Raw genomic sequence first — 18,849 nt, 5'->3', positions numbered from 1 at the left:
GCACAGAAATGAAGACCCAACACAGCCATAAATAAATAAATAAATAAATACATTGTGTATTATTAAAAAAAAAAAAAAAAAAAGGGGCAGAAGGGCTTCCCTGGTCACGCAGTGGTTGAGGGTCCGCCTGCCGATGCAGGGGACACGGGTTCGTGCCCCGGTCCGGGAGGATCCCACGTGCCACGGAGCGGCTGGGCCCATGAGCCATGGCCACTGAGCCTGCGCGTCCGGAGCCTGTGCTCCGCAAATGGAGAGGCCACAACAGTGAGGGGCCCGCATACCGCAAAAAGAGATAGTAGTACCTACTTAAAAAATAAAAAGATACATGCACCCCAATGTTCACTGAAGCACTATTTACAGTAGCCAAGACATGGAAACAACCTAAATGTCCATCAACAGAGGAATGGATAAAACAGATGTGGTACATATATGCAATGGAATATTACTCAGCCATAAAAAAGAGTGAAATAATGCCATTTGCAACAACATGGATGGACCTAGAGATTGAGAAAAACAAATATCCTATGATATCACTTACATGTAGAATATTAAAAAATGATACAAATGAACCTACTTACAAAACAGAAACAGACTCAAAGACTTTGAAAAGAAACTTACAGTTACCAAAGGGGAAAGGTGAGTGGGGGGTGGGGGATAAATTAGGATAATAAAGTACAAGGTCTATAGAAAACTAAGGGTATTCTCCTAAGGTTCCCTCAAACAAAGGTACCCTCTAGAATGCCTTTCAGGCCTCTTAAACCTCTTTAGTATATGCCTATGAATACAGGCTTAACAGATTCCCAGTAAAAGTAATGTCAACTCCATGACTCCAGGCACATTACTACTTCCACTTTCTCCAACTATCACATTTGCTACCAGAAAGGGAAAAAAGTCAAGGGAAATACCCTTGTTTTGGGTTTTCTGACAAAGGTTACCATTTTTGGAGGGTCAGGCAATCATTCATATGTAGGTCACCTCTTCTCATTGCAAACTCTTCAGGGCTGAGCCCATCTTTTATGCCTTTATCTCATTTTCTATCACCATACCTTTTAAAAGTTGGCACCAAATACCAGCAGTTGTTTACTGAGTACTTACATGCAGATATTTATACTCATCATCTTAATCCCCACAATGACCTTGAAAGGTAGAGATGGTTATCCTCTTTTTTTTTTTTTTTTTTGTGGTACGCGGACCTCTCACTGTTGTGGCCTCTCCCACTGCGGAGCAGAGGCTGCGGACGCGCAGGCTCAGCGGCCATGGCTCACGGGCCCAGCCGCTCTGCGGCATGTGGGATCCTTCCGGACCGGGGCACGAACCCATTTCCCCTGCATCGGCAGGCGGACTCTCAACCACTGCGCCACCAGGGAAGCCCTATCCTCCTTTTATAAAAATTAAAAAACTGAAGGAAAATAACTAGTCCCCAGTTAGCCAGGATCCAAACACAGGTTTGGCGCGAAACAAGTGGCTCTCAAACTTGGATATGAATTAGAATCAGCTGTTAAAAAAAAAATTCCTGGGCCCACCTCCTGATTTTCGGATTCATTCAGCAGGTCTGGAGTGGGGCCCGGTAATCTGCATTTCTAACAAGTTCTCCCATGATGCTCATACTGTTGGGTCCAGGGACCACACTTTGAGAATAATTGCTCTAAACCAACATGACCTTACAGAAGGTTCAATGTGTATGCAGAAAGCAAATGAAGGCTAACACAGCCTCCATTTTCATGGAGGAAAAAGGATGGAATTCTAACATATTTTTCAAAATTCAATTTCAGAAATGCTTTTTTCCCACTCGTGTATTTTTCTACTCTCCATCCATGCCCTTCAAGAAAACCTAAGTCAGTCACAGCGCCATCAGTGAATCTTCAGAACAACCACCACTGTCCCGACCATCCTGGCAGAAGAGGGCTGGTAAGAAACCCTACATCTCTATAGAGTTCTTCACCTGGTAGAGGGAGAGTGTTCTCAAGGTAGGAAAGAGCAAACAAAGAGACTGGCCCTAAGAGTGCTGATTTAAAAGAGCACTAAAATCTGCATGTCTTTTCATTCCCAGAACACCCCTGTAAAATGAGGAATTAAAGGACAGAATCAGATGCCTGGCTTATACAGAGTCAGGTGGTTTGGCTTCCAGTCTGACCAGGGTTGTTATATTGTGTCTCTTTTAAACCAACCAACGGTTTAGCAGCATCTGCTGCAGTTAGAGCAGACAGCTTTAACTTGACTAGTTAGGGAGGACTGCAGCTAAATGTAAGAGACTGTGATAGGGAGAACCCTTAATGGGAATGGAAGCTGAAGGCAAAAAGACCAGGAAATGCAATATACCAGAGGAGACATCTTCTCAGTACATTAACTCTGAATCAGATACTGGCTGCCATACCCAGGAATCATAGCTGGGTTACTACTGATTAATCAATAGTGGCCCTGATTCAGTTGGACAGCTGAAGAGCTATGGGTTCACTGTAATAAACTTCCACCTAGCAAGCTTCGAAATTGGCACTGTTAAGACATGGCTCTTTCAAATTGCTTAAAACTCCTACCGAGATGCACACATTTCCAGCAATATTTCATTTCTCAGACTAACATAACTCGAGGACAGGGCAAAAAGACGGCAGTAATTTTACTGCAGGGAAGCCACTCTGAAACGTGAAAACTGTAATACAGCTATCACCCCAGGGGTGATCTCCAGGAGCATCTTCATTTTCCTGAGACATTCATGGTGCGACAGGAAACAGCTTGATTCTCACAAACCAATTCCACACAGATCCAGACGCATACCACACACCTCACACCTCAATGTGGCAAAAGCAAAACAACTGAAGGAAGTAGAAAAGGAAAGAAAGGGAAGCCAGTAGACTTATGTTTGAAGGAGAGAAAAAGAAAAAGAAAATAACCACCCTGGTCAGACTGGAAGCCAAACCACATGACGATGCCTAAGCCACATATCTGATTCGGTCCTCTAATACCTCCTTTTACAGGGATGTTCTGGAAATGGAAAAACATGCAGATTTTAGAGCTCTTTGGAAACAAAAATTAAGGGATTCTAGAGGATGCGATTTTCTGTATTTAAGAGTTTACAACATAAATATCCACTAAAAATGCTTCCTTAAACCAGCACGCTTAGTTGGCAAGCATGTGGAGGAACTAGAATCCTCCGACAGTGCTGGTGGGAATGGAAAGTGGTAAAACCTCTTTGGAAAACAATTTTGGAAGTTTCTTAAAAAGTTAAATACATACTTTCCATGTGACCAGCTATTCCACTCCTAGGTCTTTACCCAAGAAAAATGGTACCACATATGTCCATAAAAAGACCCATACGGAAACATTAACAGCAAATTTATGCGTAAGGTCCTCAAAATGGAAACAGTTCAGATGTCCTTCAACAGATGAATGAACAAATTGTGATATATTTATACAATGCAACGTACTCAGCAACAAGAAGGAATGAATTATTGATACATGAGACATGGATGGATCTAAAAATTATGCTGCATGAAAGAAGCCAGAGCAAAAATATAGTACATACTGTAAGATTCCATTTACATAATATTCAATAAAATGCAAATTAGTGTAGAGTGACAGAAAGCAGATCAGCAATTGTCTAGGAAAGGGAAGGAATGGAGAAGGGGAGAGGCAAGAGGAAAACTTTTGGGGGTGATGGATACGTTCAGTGTCTTGATTGTGGAAATGGTTTCATGGAGATATACACACACACACACATACACACACTTCTCAAACTGTGTACCTTATTTTATTTATTTATTTGGCCGCACCTGGTGGCTTACAGGGGGAATCTTAGTTCCCAGACCAGGGATTGAACCTGGGCCACAGCAGTGAAAGAGCTGAGTCCTAACCACTGGACTACCAGGGAATTCCCTCAAACTGTGTACCTTAAATACGTGCAGTTCACTGTCAATAACACCTCAATACAAGTTTTTTAAAAAAAACAGCACATATATTTAGATCTTTCTAGAGCAAGGGAAGATGTGGATTTCAGTGGCTAAACTACAGAAAAAGTAAACTCTGTAATTCTAATCTGGGCTTCACATAAAGCATTACACAATATTTCAGGAGCCTTGATGTCTCTATACGTGCTTATACGTGGAAACAGCACGGTTTCCACTTGGCAATGCGCCGAGGGCCTCAGTCATGAGTCAAGCACCTAAAAGCTCTGGAAATTATTCGCTCCCAGTTCTAAAACCAGCTCACTGAACTTAAAATCTTTCCTCTGTCTCAAGGGTTAGTTACTATACTAGCCGTCTATCCCACAGAGGTCTGGTGGTGTTAATGGAAGGGTTAAAATATTCAGGACTCACACTCAATGAAAACTGTTCTCATCCACCTGAGCTATTATAAAAGCACACGCGTCCCTCTGCTTCCATGTCACGCTTTAAGGGTCTGCAAACTACAACCCATGGGCCAAATCCACCTCACTGGGTGTTTCTGTGTGGCCTGTAAGCTAAGGAGTGTTTTTACATTTTTAAATAGTTGAAAAAAAAAAATCAAAAGATTATTAAAAGCACACGCGTCCCTCTGCTTCCATGTCACGCTTTAAGGGTCTGCAAACTACAACCCATGGGCCAAATCCACCTCACTGGGTGTTTCTGTGTGGCCTGTAAGCTAAGGAGTGTTTTTACATTTTTAAATAGTTGAAAAAAAAAATCAAAAGATTATCTCATGACATGCAAAAATGATATAAATTTCAAATTTCAGTGTTGGTACATAAAGTTATACCGGAACACAGCTACGCCCACTTGTTTATATGTTATCTATGGTTGTGTTTACCCTACAATGACAGAGTAGTTGTAACAGAGACCACATGACCCACCAAAGTTAAAATATTTACTATTTGGCCCTTTCCAGAAAAATGTGTGCCTACCCCTGCTCCAGGCCCAAGTCCTACATGCGTCTGAGCATTTTGAGACTGGAAATGAATGAATTCCAAAATGAATCCCAGAGACAGACAATTGTCCTGAAAAGCAACACAGTGGTCGTTTTATCCCAACTGGTACCTTTGACAGAAGTTCCTCCTTCTAGTTCAGAGCAAGGCTATGATGTCACCAGATGTGCCCCAACTTCGACGACAGCTCAGGGAAGGGCAGAGCAGCTCCCTCTACGGGGCTACGTTTTCAGTAACTCAGTCCCCTACGTCCATCCTCTGCTTTACCTTACAGTAGGTCCTCAGAGCAGCTGAAAAGATTTCAGGCTGCTTTCAACTACTAAAGCAGGATTAGGGTTCCTTGGGTTGCAAGCTCCCAAGACAACTTGAGAGAGTTTAAGTGAAAAAGTCAACCAACTCACTTTTCATCCGTTCTAAGTACACAGGGCTCTCTTGGAGCTTCAGGGCGCCATGCAGGAACTTGAGCTCATCTCTGGACTGTGTCCTTCTCTGCACATCTCCTGGTTCCTTCCCTCATTGCAGACCAGCCCCTTCCCAGTTCATAGGGCTCCAGAGTTAACAGCTCCCATGATTCAGAGACAGACTAGGAGTAGAACATATTCCATTTCCAAGTGCGCAGGAGAGATGGGCCAAGTTTATAGGGCCTAACATAGCAGCATAAATGGAGTATGGAGTGGTGCCTAGCAAATGAGGACAGGGAGACCTAGGTAATATTTTAAGCATCCACTTGGGCTGCCATCATATAGGCGGGGAGAACAAGCTATGTAAATTTAGAAGGAGCGAGAGTAAGTCTCCTTCCAAGGACAAGGCTAATAAGACTCTCACACTATGGGGCATCTCAGGGATTTGATTTCAACTTTTATTAAAACCCTTGGTCCACTGCCAAAGTCCAGGAAAAACTGAGCTTCCTTTTATTTTAAAATTTATTTATTTATTTAATTTATTTATTTTTGGCTGTGTTGGGTCTTTGTTACTGCACGCGGGCTTTCTCTAGCTGCAGTGAGCCAGGGCTACTCTTCGTTGTGGTGCGCAGGCTTCTCACTGCCGTGGCTTCTCCTGTTGCGGAGCATGGGCCCTAGGTGCACAGGCTTCAGTAGCTGTGGCTCGCGGGTCCTAGAGTGCAGGCTCAGTACTTGTGGCGCACAGGCTTGGTTGCTCCACGGCATGTGGGATCCTCCTGGACCAGGGCTCAAACCCGTGTCCCCTGCATTGGCAGGCGGATTCTCAACCACTGCGCCACCAGGGAAGCCCTGAGCTTCTTTTTTATGTCTCCTCTTCAATTCATTCCTTCTCCTAGAAAACTGAAAAATATCTAACTTTTGGGTCCTGGTTCAGGTGCCCACCACCTCCAGCTTCCATAGTTATCACCTCTCCGGAAAAAACCTAAGCGGGGTGGAGTCAGTCTAGATGGTCATTCTCCCAAAATGGGGCTCCTGTTTACCCAGCAACAATCAATTACGCTACCTACAGAAGCATTACCCAACACTGCAGAGCTCCTTACAGAGGCAGCCCTTGGGAAATTCCCAGTATCTTCCATCAGGCTTGCTTTGTATTTATTTGGGAGAGGGGCGGGCAATGGATGGAAGAGCACCACTCCCTTACTTCCAAGGACATTTTAGCACTTACAAAGCCTTTGTGCACAGGTTGTTGCCTTGGAGGTGGTCTTCAACCTCCCAGCAAAGGAGATAACTATCAGGTAGAGACAAAAACAACCCTAAGACTCAAAGAGATCAGGCATGCAGCTCGGGCCAGCACACTAGGTAGTGGAATCTTGGCCTGGGAAGCAGGTCACATTTCAAGCCCGGGGCACTTCATTGTTTTGTTTCACTTTGTTTTTTAAATAAGGGCCTAAATCACTGCCCAGTTAGCAAAGGGGCTTGGGCCAAGAATAAACTGGGCCAGAGAATCCTGCACAGACTGGACTTGGCCAACAGTTAGCTAATTAAGAAAACTTAGCAATGACTGCATTATTACACCATTCCAGCAGGACCGGTTTTGCGCTCCTTCTCTGCAGCTCTTTTCTTCCTACTCTCCGCCAACAGGCCTCCTTCACATCCCAGTCCTCTGCTCTTCCCTCTTTAACCTCTCTGCCCTGGACAATCTCATCAGTCCTCAGGGACTCCACCAGCATGAGTTCCCAAGAGGCTCTTCAGCCCGGCAATTCACACATGTGCTACCATCAACCCAAATGTACTGACGTCTCAATTTCATCCCCTTACCCCTAAAACTTGTCTTCAGCAAAATATGCCACGAAGATTTCTATATGAAATAAATGGGTCAGCGTTCATACACGTGATCTGATCTCCAGAATAACTTTGGGAAGTAAAGAGGATGGTTGCTGTCATTCCCATTTGTCAGGTGGGGCATGGCCACCCCACCTCTGGGCTTCTTTCTGTCGGAGGCACTATTTCCCACCTGCTTGACGGTCAAGTCCCAACCCAGCTACACACTGAGACAGGCTACAAAATGGATGACCATGGAAAACGTTACCTTAAGTGAAAGAAGCTAATCACAAAAGGCCACATAGGGGCTTCCCTGGTGGCGCAGTGGTTAAGAATCCGCCTGCCAATGCAGGGGACACGGTTTCAAGCCCTGGGCCAGGAAGATCCCTTATGCCGCGGAGCAACTAAGCTCGTGAGCCACAACTACTGAGCCTGCGCTCTAGAACCACGAGCCACAACTACTGAAGCCCGCGTGCCTAGAGCTCATGCTCTGCAACAAGAGAAGCCACAGCAATGAGAAGCCCGCACACCGCCACGAAGAGTAGCCCCCGCTCACCGCAACTAAAGAAAGCCCGTGAGCAGCAACAAAGGCCCCGTGCAGCCAAAAATAAATAAATAAATAAATTTATTTTTTGAAAAAGGCCACATAGTATCTGACTTCTAGAACAGGCAAATCCTCAGTGACAGAGGATTTGCGGTCGCCTGGGGGGTGGGAGGCAGGGAGTGACTGCTGATGGGGTTTCTTCCCAGGATGATGAAAATACCCTAAAATTAGATTGTGGTGATGGTTACGCATTCTTGTGAATATACAAAAACCATGGAATTGCACACTTTAGATAAATTTTATCATGTATGAATATCTCAACACAGCTATTAAAATATCTTCTATATTTATATGTAACATCTAATAAACAAGATATGGCTGCTGAAACAGAATTGATTTTTTTTAATAACAGAATCATTTTTTTTTAATTAATTTATTTTTGGCTGTGTTGGGTCTTCGTTGCTGCGCACGGGCTTTCTCTAGTTGTGGTAAGCAGGGGCTACTCTTCGTTGCGGTGCACGGGCTTCTCTTTACAGTGGCTTCTCTTGTTGTAGAGCGCAGGCTCTAGGAGCGTGGGCTTCAGTAGTTGTGGCACATGGGCTCAGTAGTGTGGCTCACGGGCTCTAGCGCGCAGGCTCAGTAGTTGTGGCGCACGGGCTTAGTGGCTCCATGGCACGTGGGATCTTCTGGGACCAGGGATCAAACCTGTGTCCCCTGCGCTGGCAGGCGGATTCTTAACCACTGCGCCAGCAGGGAAGTCCAACAGAATTGATTTTAAAGTAGAATGAATGAAAGTGGAATGGATGATTTAAAAAAAAACAAACAGCTCAGCTACATCTTCCACTCTGCTCCATTCTTTCACAATCTCTTACTCACACAATCCTGTCACTCTTGCAACCAACACTTTTTCCACCTTAATACAAACCTAGTCTTTACCAACCTGGGTTACTGAGACAACTCCTTAACTCTTTTTCCTGAGCGCCACATCTTTCTATCCAATCACTCCTACGCAGCGAGGTTCAAAATTCCTCTTCCGCAAAGCACCATTTTCCTGCACCACTTTCCTGCTAAAGCGCTGTAATGATTTTTCCTAGAATAGCCAATGATATTAGTCCCTAACTATGGAATGGAATGGAATACATTGCATGCTGCGTATTCAGCATGGAATACACAGAGGTCCTCAGGCAAGCTGAACCCTACCCTCTCCCCCTTCATCTAGAGGTCCCACCTCGTCATGCTAGTCTGCTCAGCTCTCCCAAACCCATACAGCACCACCAGGAATTCCTTCTTCTTGCTTATGGGAAGTCCTTCAGGATGTACCATCTTCATCAATTTCCCTTGAGCATTCCAGACCATAATGTTGTTGTTTCTCTCAACAGCTATCACTTATAAGTCTGTATGATTCACCTGATACTTAGATAACAAGAGAAGCCAATTTTGCGTTCTGTCTCCCAGTGAGGGGCAAAAGACAGCTCAGGCAGGTAGATGGTGTTACTTTTTCTGTGCCCTCCTTCCATGCAGTAGCTCTAGAATACTGTTCTACACAAAGTGTCATTCAATTTAGCTACCATTAAAGATGATCCTGAGCTCCTAGAAATAACAGTTCATCCATTTACTGTCTAATATAACACTCTAGAAGTTGACGGCAAAAGAAAAACTTCTTAGTTTGGGAAAAGGATTTTTCTTAAATCACCCATTAATCTTTGGTTATCTGTAAACTATTATAACTGGCTTCTGGAATGGTTCCAAACAGGTTAAGGGGAAAGAAACTTCAGCTAAAATGTTTTCTTTCCAAGAAGTTTGACTGAATTACTGTATACATTTACTGTCCTATGTGACCGTTTTGTCACTGTTAGAGATTTCAGTAATTAAATGGGAAAGAGAAGCTTAGGTTACTGTCCTTATCAAAACTATGTTCCTTGGAGCCACATTATTAGGACGGTTTTCGTGCTCTTGTACACTGGATGTCTTAAGCTGAGTGCAGTTCAGGGGATTCTTTCTAATTACAGGAAGGTACTTCTTTCCTTCAACACTGTGATCTGACCTGTGACAAATCTGTCCTATACAATATGCAAACAAACTGAATGTACAAATCTTAGTGCTGGTGCTGGAATCTCTACAGAATAGTCATCATGATCTCAAAGTTTGTTTCAAAATTTGCAAGCATCAAGTGTCAATCAAAACTGAAGATGAGGGCCTCCCTGGTGGCGCAGTGGTTGAGAGTCCGCCTGCCGACGCAGGGGATACGGGTTCGTGCCCCGGTCCGGGAGGATCCCACATGCCGCGGAGCCATGGCCGCTGAGCTTGCGCGTCCGGCAAGGGGAGAGGCCACGACAGTGAGAGGCCCACATATTGCCAAAAAAAAAAAAAAAAAAAAAAAAAAAAAAAAAAAAAACTGAAGATGAAACACTAATGAATGTTGAATTCTCATGTTTTAGGTGTACTTCCTTTTTAGACTTTTTGGTTCTCTGCTATTTTAACTGTACTTTCATTTACATTTCCTACACGCTAACTTTGTGTGATTGAAATAAAATTGCAGTATATACAAAAAAAAAAAAAAAGAAACATCAGCTAAGACAGATCAGCTTGGAGAGGCCAACAGTTATACCCAATGTTATCTTGATTGGACAGGAGTATTAACACTGACTGGTGTTATCTGTAAGGGTCAGACTTTCTTCTCAAAGATGAGAAGGCAAGGAAGATGCAAAGAGTACTGGAGAGACAAACGGAGAATGGCAGCAAAAATTAGAAACAGTGAAAGGAACAATGGAAGTTAACAGGACTAGTGTGGGCGAGCACAGGAAAGAGAAGACAGGGATGAAGAACAGAAGTCAGACCAGCTCCGCAGGCTGGAGGGAAACAGGGAATACGGGTTCTCTGCTTACAAAAAAGCCTTGCAACTCCACAAGGCAAGTTCCTTCCCCAGCATCAGAGCACTACACTCTCTCTCCAGGCGGGGACTGGGCCCCTTGACTCCAGCAGGCTCTACAGCGGGGAACCAGAGGCCAATGAACTCTTTGCGTTAGCTTTCTCAAAGAAAACCTGAAGGGTAAAGAATGCTTATGTGGCTCAACTCCCGTCTCTCGAATTTCACTACTGCCATGATAACACATCAAAAAAGCACTTCCTTCATAACTTTAGCATAATGTGTTTTTTCCACATTGACAGTGAAACAAATTGTTCAACTGTGGTAGTGCTCTACATCTGATTAATGTTATTCAGGGACTCCCACAAAGCGTTTGTCATTTATTACTCTTGCTAATTAGGAGCTGGAAGGTCTTTATCTGCCCCAACCTACAGTCACATGCCCACGATGGAGCTTTACTAAAAGCAGGACTCCTGGCTAATACCGTTAATGAGGTTAGCACTGCCAAAATGTCAATGGTCATTTATTTGGTCAGAAAGGGCCTAATTTATCTAGTTCAGCTGCCCTCGGTAATTCTCATGGAAATGTCAGAGCAGCAATCAGGAGAAATGAATGGCAATAAAGATGATTACTAGAAGGGTAGCAAGAACACCCCACTGACAGATTGCTTTTATTTTTCCTTCACCACTGCAAGACCTAGTTCAGAGATAAGCCAACAGAGTACACAGAGCTCAGTACCAAAACATGCCCACGTATTTTGTCTGAAGTACAACTGCATTTTGAAATTCTGAAACGTATAAGAAGCTTCACTATAGAAGGAAGAGAGCATAAGAAAATGTTTTGGGGGGGAGAGATGGACTGTTTAACAAAATCTGCTTCCATTCATGACAAATCTTAGGATGCTAAATAAGGGTACCTGAAGGAGCTAGATCTAGATTGCTTTCATCACTTTTGCGCTAAAAAAATTTTGCTTATGACTTATTCAAGACAAAATAAAAATAGATTCCTTCTTTAGCCATTTCAACTTATCCTTCTTATATAAGCATAAGTAGTAACACATGTAATCAGTCTGAGAGTCAGTAATGGATAACAGGGCTGTTCACCTTTGGGTCATGGGTGTCTGGACATCCCAACATGGGAGGCAGTCACTTAAGCTCATTGCAACAGAATCGGGGGAGAAGGGCGATTGATGCATGGGTGTTGATTTGAGGAGCTGGACCCGGCCTTTCACTGACAGAATTCCAAAATTTACCTTGGGGACACATCAAATTCGTTCCAATTATGATGAAAAAGGATAGGCAAAATGAAGGATAAAGAAAATAAAGCACTCAGTCTAGTTCCCAACAGCTGACCTCATAAGGAAAAGAAGTTTCAGGCTCCAAAGATAGCAACAGGTCATCCTTTTTGCACCCACCCCAATCTCTCCCCGACTCTCTCTACCCCACCCCACCTAGTGGGATACAGAGATGATTCATGGTTTCTGAATTGAGGCCCATTTTAACTTTTCAACTTACTAGAGGAGGCAGAGAATACGGTAACAAGGCCCCTGCTTAGAAAGTTGAGAAATGGAAATTCCAATACCAAATTCCATGTGACCTGAGCTACATCCCTAACTTCCGCCCGTTACCTTCCAAGTAGCCATGTACGTCTTTGCTCTTTAAATTAAAAGGCCTAAATACTACCAAAATAGATGTTAAGAAAAACTATTGACAGAAAGGTAACTATTTCACTTTACCTCTTAGATTTCCCTGCAAAACAAATATACAAATAAAAAGTTGGCATATATGGGCTTAATTTAATCTCTCCTTGAGGAAAATTAACAGTTTGCTAAGGATAAAAATATTTGCTTCATTAAATGCTCTATCAATTAGTCTAGCAATTTAACCCAGTCCTTGACTGCAGCAGGACTACTTAAATGATCACGGATGTTTACTTTAAGATAATGGAAATATTTTTATCAGAGAGGGCTTTGTTTACATTTCTAAGCACAGACTCAAGGCCGTAATGCTGCTGATTCAGATGCTGTGGATTCCCATGGCCATTAGAAATGTTGCGCTTTTCCTTGGCTCAGTTTCCCCATCACTAACAACGGCACAGTTGTCACCTCTTCTACAACGACCCAGAACATTAGGTTCACAAATTATTAAGTAAGTGTTAAGCACTGTGTACACAGTGATGGTGTCCAGACTCAAATCTTAAGTGGAAGACAGGTAACACAGGCAAGAGACTTAGGTTATAAAGAGAAAAAGGTTTCTAATGATCAGTCAGCCTTGCTTTAGTAAAAAATTTCCTACTGCAAAATTAAAAACAAAACTCGGTATCAGCACCAGAAACAAGGTGACCAACCGTCCCAGTTTGCTCAGGACTATTAAGGTTTTTGCACTGAAATTCCTGGGTAAACCGAGAGATGGTTACCTTAACAGAAACCCAAATGAGTAAGAATATTTGCATAATCAGAGATGACTAATCAACTTTAAACTCAATTCTCTGCATTAAAAATTGGAGTTTGACCAGCTTTAGCTTGTATACATTGGATCTTCTTGAATTTTTTTTTTTTTTTTTTTTTTTCAGTTTCACCAAAGAAAACTAGGTAATGATTTAGGTATCTGAGGCTCTGCCACTTAACTCTGTGTCCCTGGGTAAGTTATTGAAGCTCTCTATCTCAAGTTCTCCTCATGACAGGCACACACTGAGCACCCCAACATGAGCCAATAATATCACCTCTATTTAACACTGTAAGCCTAGTGGCCTGACCTTATTTTTTCTACTGGTGATTTTTTAAATTTCACCCATCATCTCTACAAATACAGTGTATTTTCTTTTTTCTTCTTCTTTTTTTAGATCTCAGAAGAGCCTACAAATACAGTCAGGTTGATATGCTCTCCTTAATTCTTCCGCTTTTTTTCTGGCATACCTACATAAAAAATAAAGAAGCAATTTCATTTCCTATGTCATTTTAAAGTCAGGCTCTACCATGCTCATTTTAAATAACCAAGTGTTAGAAAACTTCTAACACTTATAACAAATATCATTATTTGTTATAACAAATATATCATAACAAAATATCATTATAACAAATGATAACAAAATATCATTATTTCTTTCTCAGTGATTTCTAATTACCAGGGTACACTTGTCTATGTTAGGATATGCTTCCTTTTCCAACCTAAGAAAGAGGAATAAGCTTATTAGAATCCTAGCAACACTAGTAACAAAATATAATTAGCTTCTTGGAATTTATGAGCCTATTCTTTCAACAAAATACAGTAATTATTCTTTAAAAATGAATACGATAATGCATGGATTGCAAAGAAACACTCCAATGAATGAATTAAGGGACATTAGTCTCCTATCATATCTGACTAGGTTCCTTTTACTCTGTGGTCCTTTATTCATTTGAATTTTCAATCTCAAGCTAATAAAACCACAGACTATCAAGTGGGTAGGCAGCACAGAAATCATTAAAATGTAATAATGTCAACAAGGTGGCTGGTGAATCCTGGGGCTGCCAGCAACAGGGACTGTAGAAATGGAGCAAGGGATGGTTTACAGAAGTTACTGTTTCACCGACGTGAAAACATTAAAGGACTGAGAGAGAACTACCAGTCCTATGATAATAGAAAGGAAAATGAAAGAACCTCTTAATCTACTATAGTTACCAGAACAGTGCCTGAGGGGCTGAGAGTGACACTGGACAAATGTTTGGAGTAGAAAGAGAAATGCAGCATTTCTTCCAAATCAGGAAATTGATTAATTACCAATTACCAAATCAATGTCTAGTTCCTAGCAAACAGTAGGAATGCTGGAATGTGTGTCGTTTTCCCATTCTGGCAAAGTTCCATTATCAGCTACAGCATAAGGGGATCAGAGGTTTCCAACTTGCTCGCGGGTTTTCTTAAAAGCTGCCTGCAGGGAAAGCACTGTAGATGAGCCAGGAGATCTTAGGAAGTTTACATAAAGCTGAGAGTGGGGGATTCTGTGCTCTGAGTCATGCCTTCAACACGCAGGGTCTCTGTCAACTGGATCGTCTTTGATTTTCTCATCTTGCATTAGGTATTACAGAGGGACGGCAGAAGAGTACATGAAGTACCAGCCATTCCCAGCCACTGAAGGTACTTACAAGCTCGCAGGGGAGGAGAAAGCATGAGAAACAGGATGAAGCTACGTTTTAAAGCACGTAACGTGTGCTTGTAGCAACTAAACGCAACAGGATTTTTAGAAAGGAGGGATGAGAGTAGGCATGAGGTGGTGCCAGCTGGACCAAACAAGGGCATTTCCACGATGAAATTGGATTAAGTAGAGAAGTACAAATAACGTGATGCAAATGGCCACGGTAATCAAGATCAGGGATCTCTTCAACCATGATAATCAACTGGATGATGAAAGAAACACTGAGTCATATGAAGGGTGGACAGGTTAAGAAATCCTTCCTCCATGAAATATGCTCTGTTCCGTTTCCTGTCTTCATCTCCCAGTTCTGCCTATCATGTTATGCTCCTAAATTCCACTCCTAATTATGGGCTGCCCTCAGGGTTTACCTTATACATACAGAGGAAGAGAGGGTTTTGACTCTGTGCAGAGAAATGCCAGCGTCTCCAGCACACATGAATTGCTGAACATTGTATATCCACTGGCCATATGAAGCAGGGCGGGGGACTTCCAGAAGGTCACCGAAGAGCATCGCACAGGGACTTAGTTCAGTCATGCTATTAGACAACACCCACTTCCTATGGTAGCCTCCATGTTTGTCACAATGTGTAGCAGTAGAGTGGAGCATAAATCAGATTCCGGGCATTAGAAACTGGTCAGTTCCTTCCTCTACTTTGTTAAGAATTCTTAGCAAATCAACTTCTTCCTAGGAAAGGGGGAAGCCAGCAGAGAAGCATCTGTGCTAAGCTGGGATCATTTAATTTTGACTAAAGACACTTTTGAAGGCTAATGAAACTAAGGCCAAATGAGCACTCTGACAGCTATTTCCAATCATTCAACCCGTCAAGTTTCCACTACAATCCTTTGATGGGCCAAATACTAGGCTATTGAAAACACCCAGTATGAATGCTTTTGTCATCCAAGTTCCCACAATCAACTCTATTTTCATAAATACTCATTGCTGAATGAATGTTATACCTCAGGATTCAGAAAGTATGTCTGCAAGCAATGACATTTCTGGGTAAGAAACTGGACTCTGACATCTCCCTGCCCCCTGCCTGGATTCCCAGCTTGGCTTTTAGGCTGCCAGAGAATGGGGACAGGGGGCTTCACACACACAGCTTGTGGGCTTCCCTGAACTTTCTGAAAGCAACAAAGACCTAAGGCCATCACAACAAGCAAAGCCTCCAGCCAATACGTGATCCAGGGTGGGCCATCCAATTCATGAACTCCTTAAAAAACAAAAAGAAAATAACAACAACAAAAGAACACCCTGAAGCTGCAAGTGGAATCTCCTCCATTCTGCCAAAATAGCTACTCCAACGCCAAGAGCTAAGCTGATTACATAGCAGAGTTTCCCAGGCCAGTAGGTGAAATGTTGCTCTACATTAACGTTTTGGTCACATCCACTTTAAACAAACATTAAATAAAGCCTTTAACTGTAGACTAGTACTTGCAATGTAGTTCAATTTAGGGATTTCCAGGTAATCATTTTGCTGTTATTTATAGGAAGTCACCATTAAAACAGAGGAACACTAGCAATTCATAATGGTCATACTCGGCCAGAAAATAAAACTCAGCAGCTCCTATGATTAAAAAGGACTCCACTGGGCCCCAGGGACTGAGCTTCCTACAATTAGACTGGTTCGTGAAAGACTTTGCAACAACAGGTTAATATGAGATCACGCAGAGAAAGGTAAGTATCAACATACATATAAGAAAGGAGTAGGGCTTCTCTGGTGGCTTAGTGGTTGGGGGTCCGCCCGCTGATGCAGGGGACGCGGGTTTGGGCCCCGGTCTGGGAGGAACCCACGTGCCGCGGAGCGGCTGGGCCCGTGAGCCATGGCCGCTGGGCCTGCGCGTCTGGAGCCTGTGCTCCGCAACGGGAGAGGCCACAACAGTGAGAGGCCCGGGTACCGCAAAAAAAAAAAAAAAAAAAAAAAAAAAGGAGTAATACATTATTATGTTCAGGTGAAATATCCTTTTTAAAAACATCATTCTAAAATTTGTTTTGCCTGGTGATTAAAAAAAAAAAAAGGCAGGATAACTCACCCTACCCCCACCTCCCACACCTCTATGGATCAGAACGTCAAGGCCACAGTGGCCACAGTAACGCTGGCCCCAAAGGGTGACCAGCATGGAATTGTGCAGCAGCCATGCTGTCTCTCTGCACTCCTGCCCTGGTGCCATCTGACACCCGGCAGCCCTCCTTCACCATTTTAAAGGCATTCTTAAATAAGCAGCGGCAGAAGACTATGTAAGCAGGCCAAGGTAGAACAACAGATGGTCCCAATTTATTTTAGCCAGTGTATTTGTTTTTTTGGGTTTTTTTAAATCGGCCTTTTCAGTCTTTGTCTTATTTTACAAAGATCATCCCAAGACCTCAAGGTACCCTTCTGTTTTCTTCTTTAACACCAGATAGCAGCTCTGCATAATACGGTGCTCAGTTTCTTCATTCACTCACATTTTTTTTCTCTCTCATTCCTCTCCCTCCGCCCATCTACCCTAAATATTAATATATAAGAAAACACATTTATATAGGTGCATTATTTATATGAACAAAATATTTATTCAATAGCTATTTTGGCATGCATATAAGATGGACTATAAGAGTTATTAAAACTCAAGTTTTTTTAAAAGAAAACATATCAAGAAAAACTTGAGGAAAGTAGGATATACTATTGTGAAACTCAAGTATAATCCCTTTAAAGAAATATTAATAACTAAAAGAACATACCAAAATGTTACCAATAAGATAATTACAAGACTTTTTTACTAATTTATTTTCCAAATTTTGTATGTACATGCATTACTTTTGTGATCATACCCATATACCCCTTTCCCTGCCCTTTCCTAAGGAGGAATCAAAGGTAGAAATGCCCAGGTGATGTCATGAACTAATCGGATTTTTCTTAAAATTTAAAAGAAAATGTGACTATAAAAGCACAACCTGTTTCGGTTATAATGGCAGATTCTGAACCATAACCGTGTGCATATATTATATACACATAAAATGCTAGAAGACAAGGACTGTGGTACTTTGACCTGCACTGGAGTATATGCAACAGTACCATTTGGTTGCTTCATATTACTCCTCACTTATGTGGTACCTGAGGGTAGGCATCTACCGTGGAGAGGCTGGAATGGACTACAACATTAGCCGTCAACTCATCTGTACTGTAAGTGAACAGCCATGAAGACCAAAGATTCCCAAACTGACCTCTTTCTGAGCCTTATTAGCCCACAACCTACTAGTAACACATTTCCACTTACATAACCAACAGGCATCTCAAAATCAGCATGCCTAAGTCCAGACTCATCATTCCCCACAAATTGGATTTTACATGAAATCTCCAATCTCTCCTGCCAACCTAACCTTCTCAGAAACCCAGACATTGCCCCCAGTGCCTCTCCTTCCCAGCAACCCATCAACCCACCCAGCAACCCCAGGTCTTATAGATGCCAGTTCTAGAGGCCATGACGACATGGTCTGAGAGGGCTGTAGGCATCATGCAAACAGCAGGGACTTCTAGAATCAGACCCAAGTTTAAACTTGGCCTTGACACCTACTAGATGTATGACCTTGGGCAAGACCCTTAATCCTTCTGAGCTTCCAAATGCCCCTAAAGATAGGACCTATGTAATGGGACTGTTGCAAGGTTTAAATAGGGTCATGCACTCAAAAGGGAATATATAGCTGGATGCTATACAAGTGCTAGTGATCAACGCTGAACAGAGCCACTCTGATAGGAATGATCACGTCTGCAGTCCTGTACAGTGTATTAAGTGTGCTATAATGCAGAAATGCCCCATGCTGTGGGAACGTATGGAAGAGGATGGAATCTAGACCAGAGTGGGAATGTCAGGGAAGATTTTCAAGGGAACTAACACTTAAACTAAGTTCTATGAGATGAGCAGAAGGTAGATAAGCAAAGGTGGGGGATATGGATAGTGTACCAGCAGAGGAACAGCAAATGTGAAGTTCTAAGGTCAAGAGACAGCCAGGCACCTTGAAGGTACTGCAAGTAGTTGAGCTGGCTGGAGGCTAGAATGTGAGGGTGAGAAGTGGCCAGATATAGCTGGAGAGGCCAACAGGGGCTAAGGAGCTGGGTACCCTGAAATGAAGGGTTTTAAGCAGGGAAATGCCTTTTTTTTTTTTTTTTTTTTTTTTTTT

The 18,849-nt window shown here is 42.6% G+C and overlaps 1 protein-coding gene and 1 non-coding gene across 3 annotated transcripts in view; both read right to left on the bottom strand.

Annotated features, from left to right (window-relative positions):
* Positions 1-18,849, bottom strand: part of MCC (MCC regulator of Wnt signaling pathway) — a 447,124-nt gene that overhangs the window by 240,934 nt on the left and 187,341 nt on the right. The gene's annotated exons all lie outside the window — the stretch shown is intronic.
* TRNAE-UUC (transfer RNA glutamic acid (anticodon UUC)) lies at positions 3,794-3,865 on the bottom strand. Its single transcript has one exon. It is a non-coding gene; the product is annotated as a tRNA-Glu (tRNA).

The sequence above is a fragment of the Lipotes vexillifer genome, unplaced genomic scaffold, assembly GCF_000442215.2.
Source record: "Lipotes vexillifer unplaced genomic scaffold, Lipotes_vexillifer_v1.1 scaffold91, whole genome shotgun sequence".
Lineage (NCBI taxonomy): Eukaryota > Metazoa > Chordata > Mammalia > Artiodactyla > Lipotidae > Lipotes > Lipotes vexillifer.
Note: the sequence above shows the minus strand (reverse complement) of the source record. Positions and strands in the feature narration are given on the sequence as shown.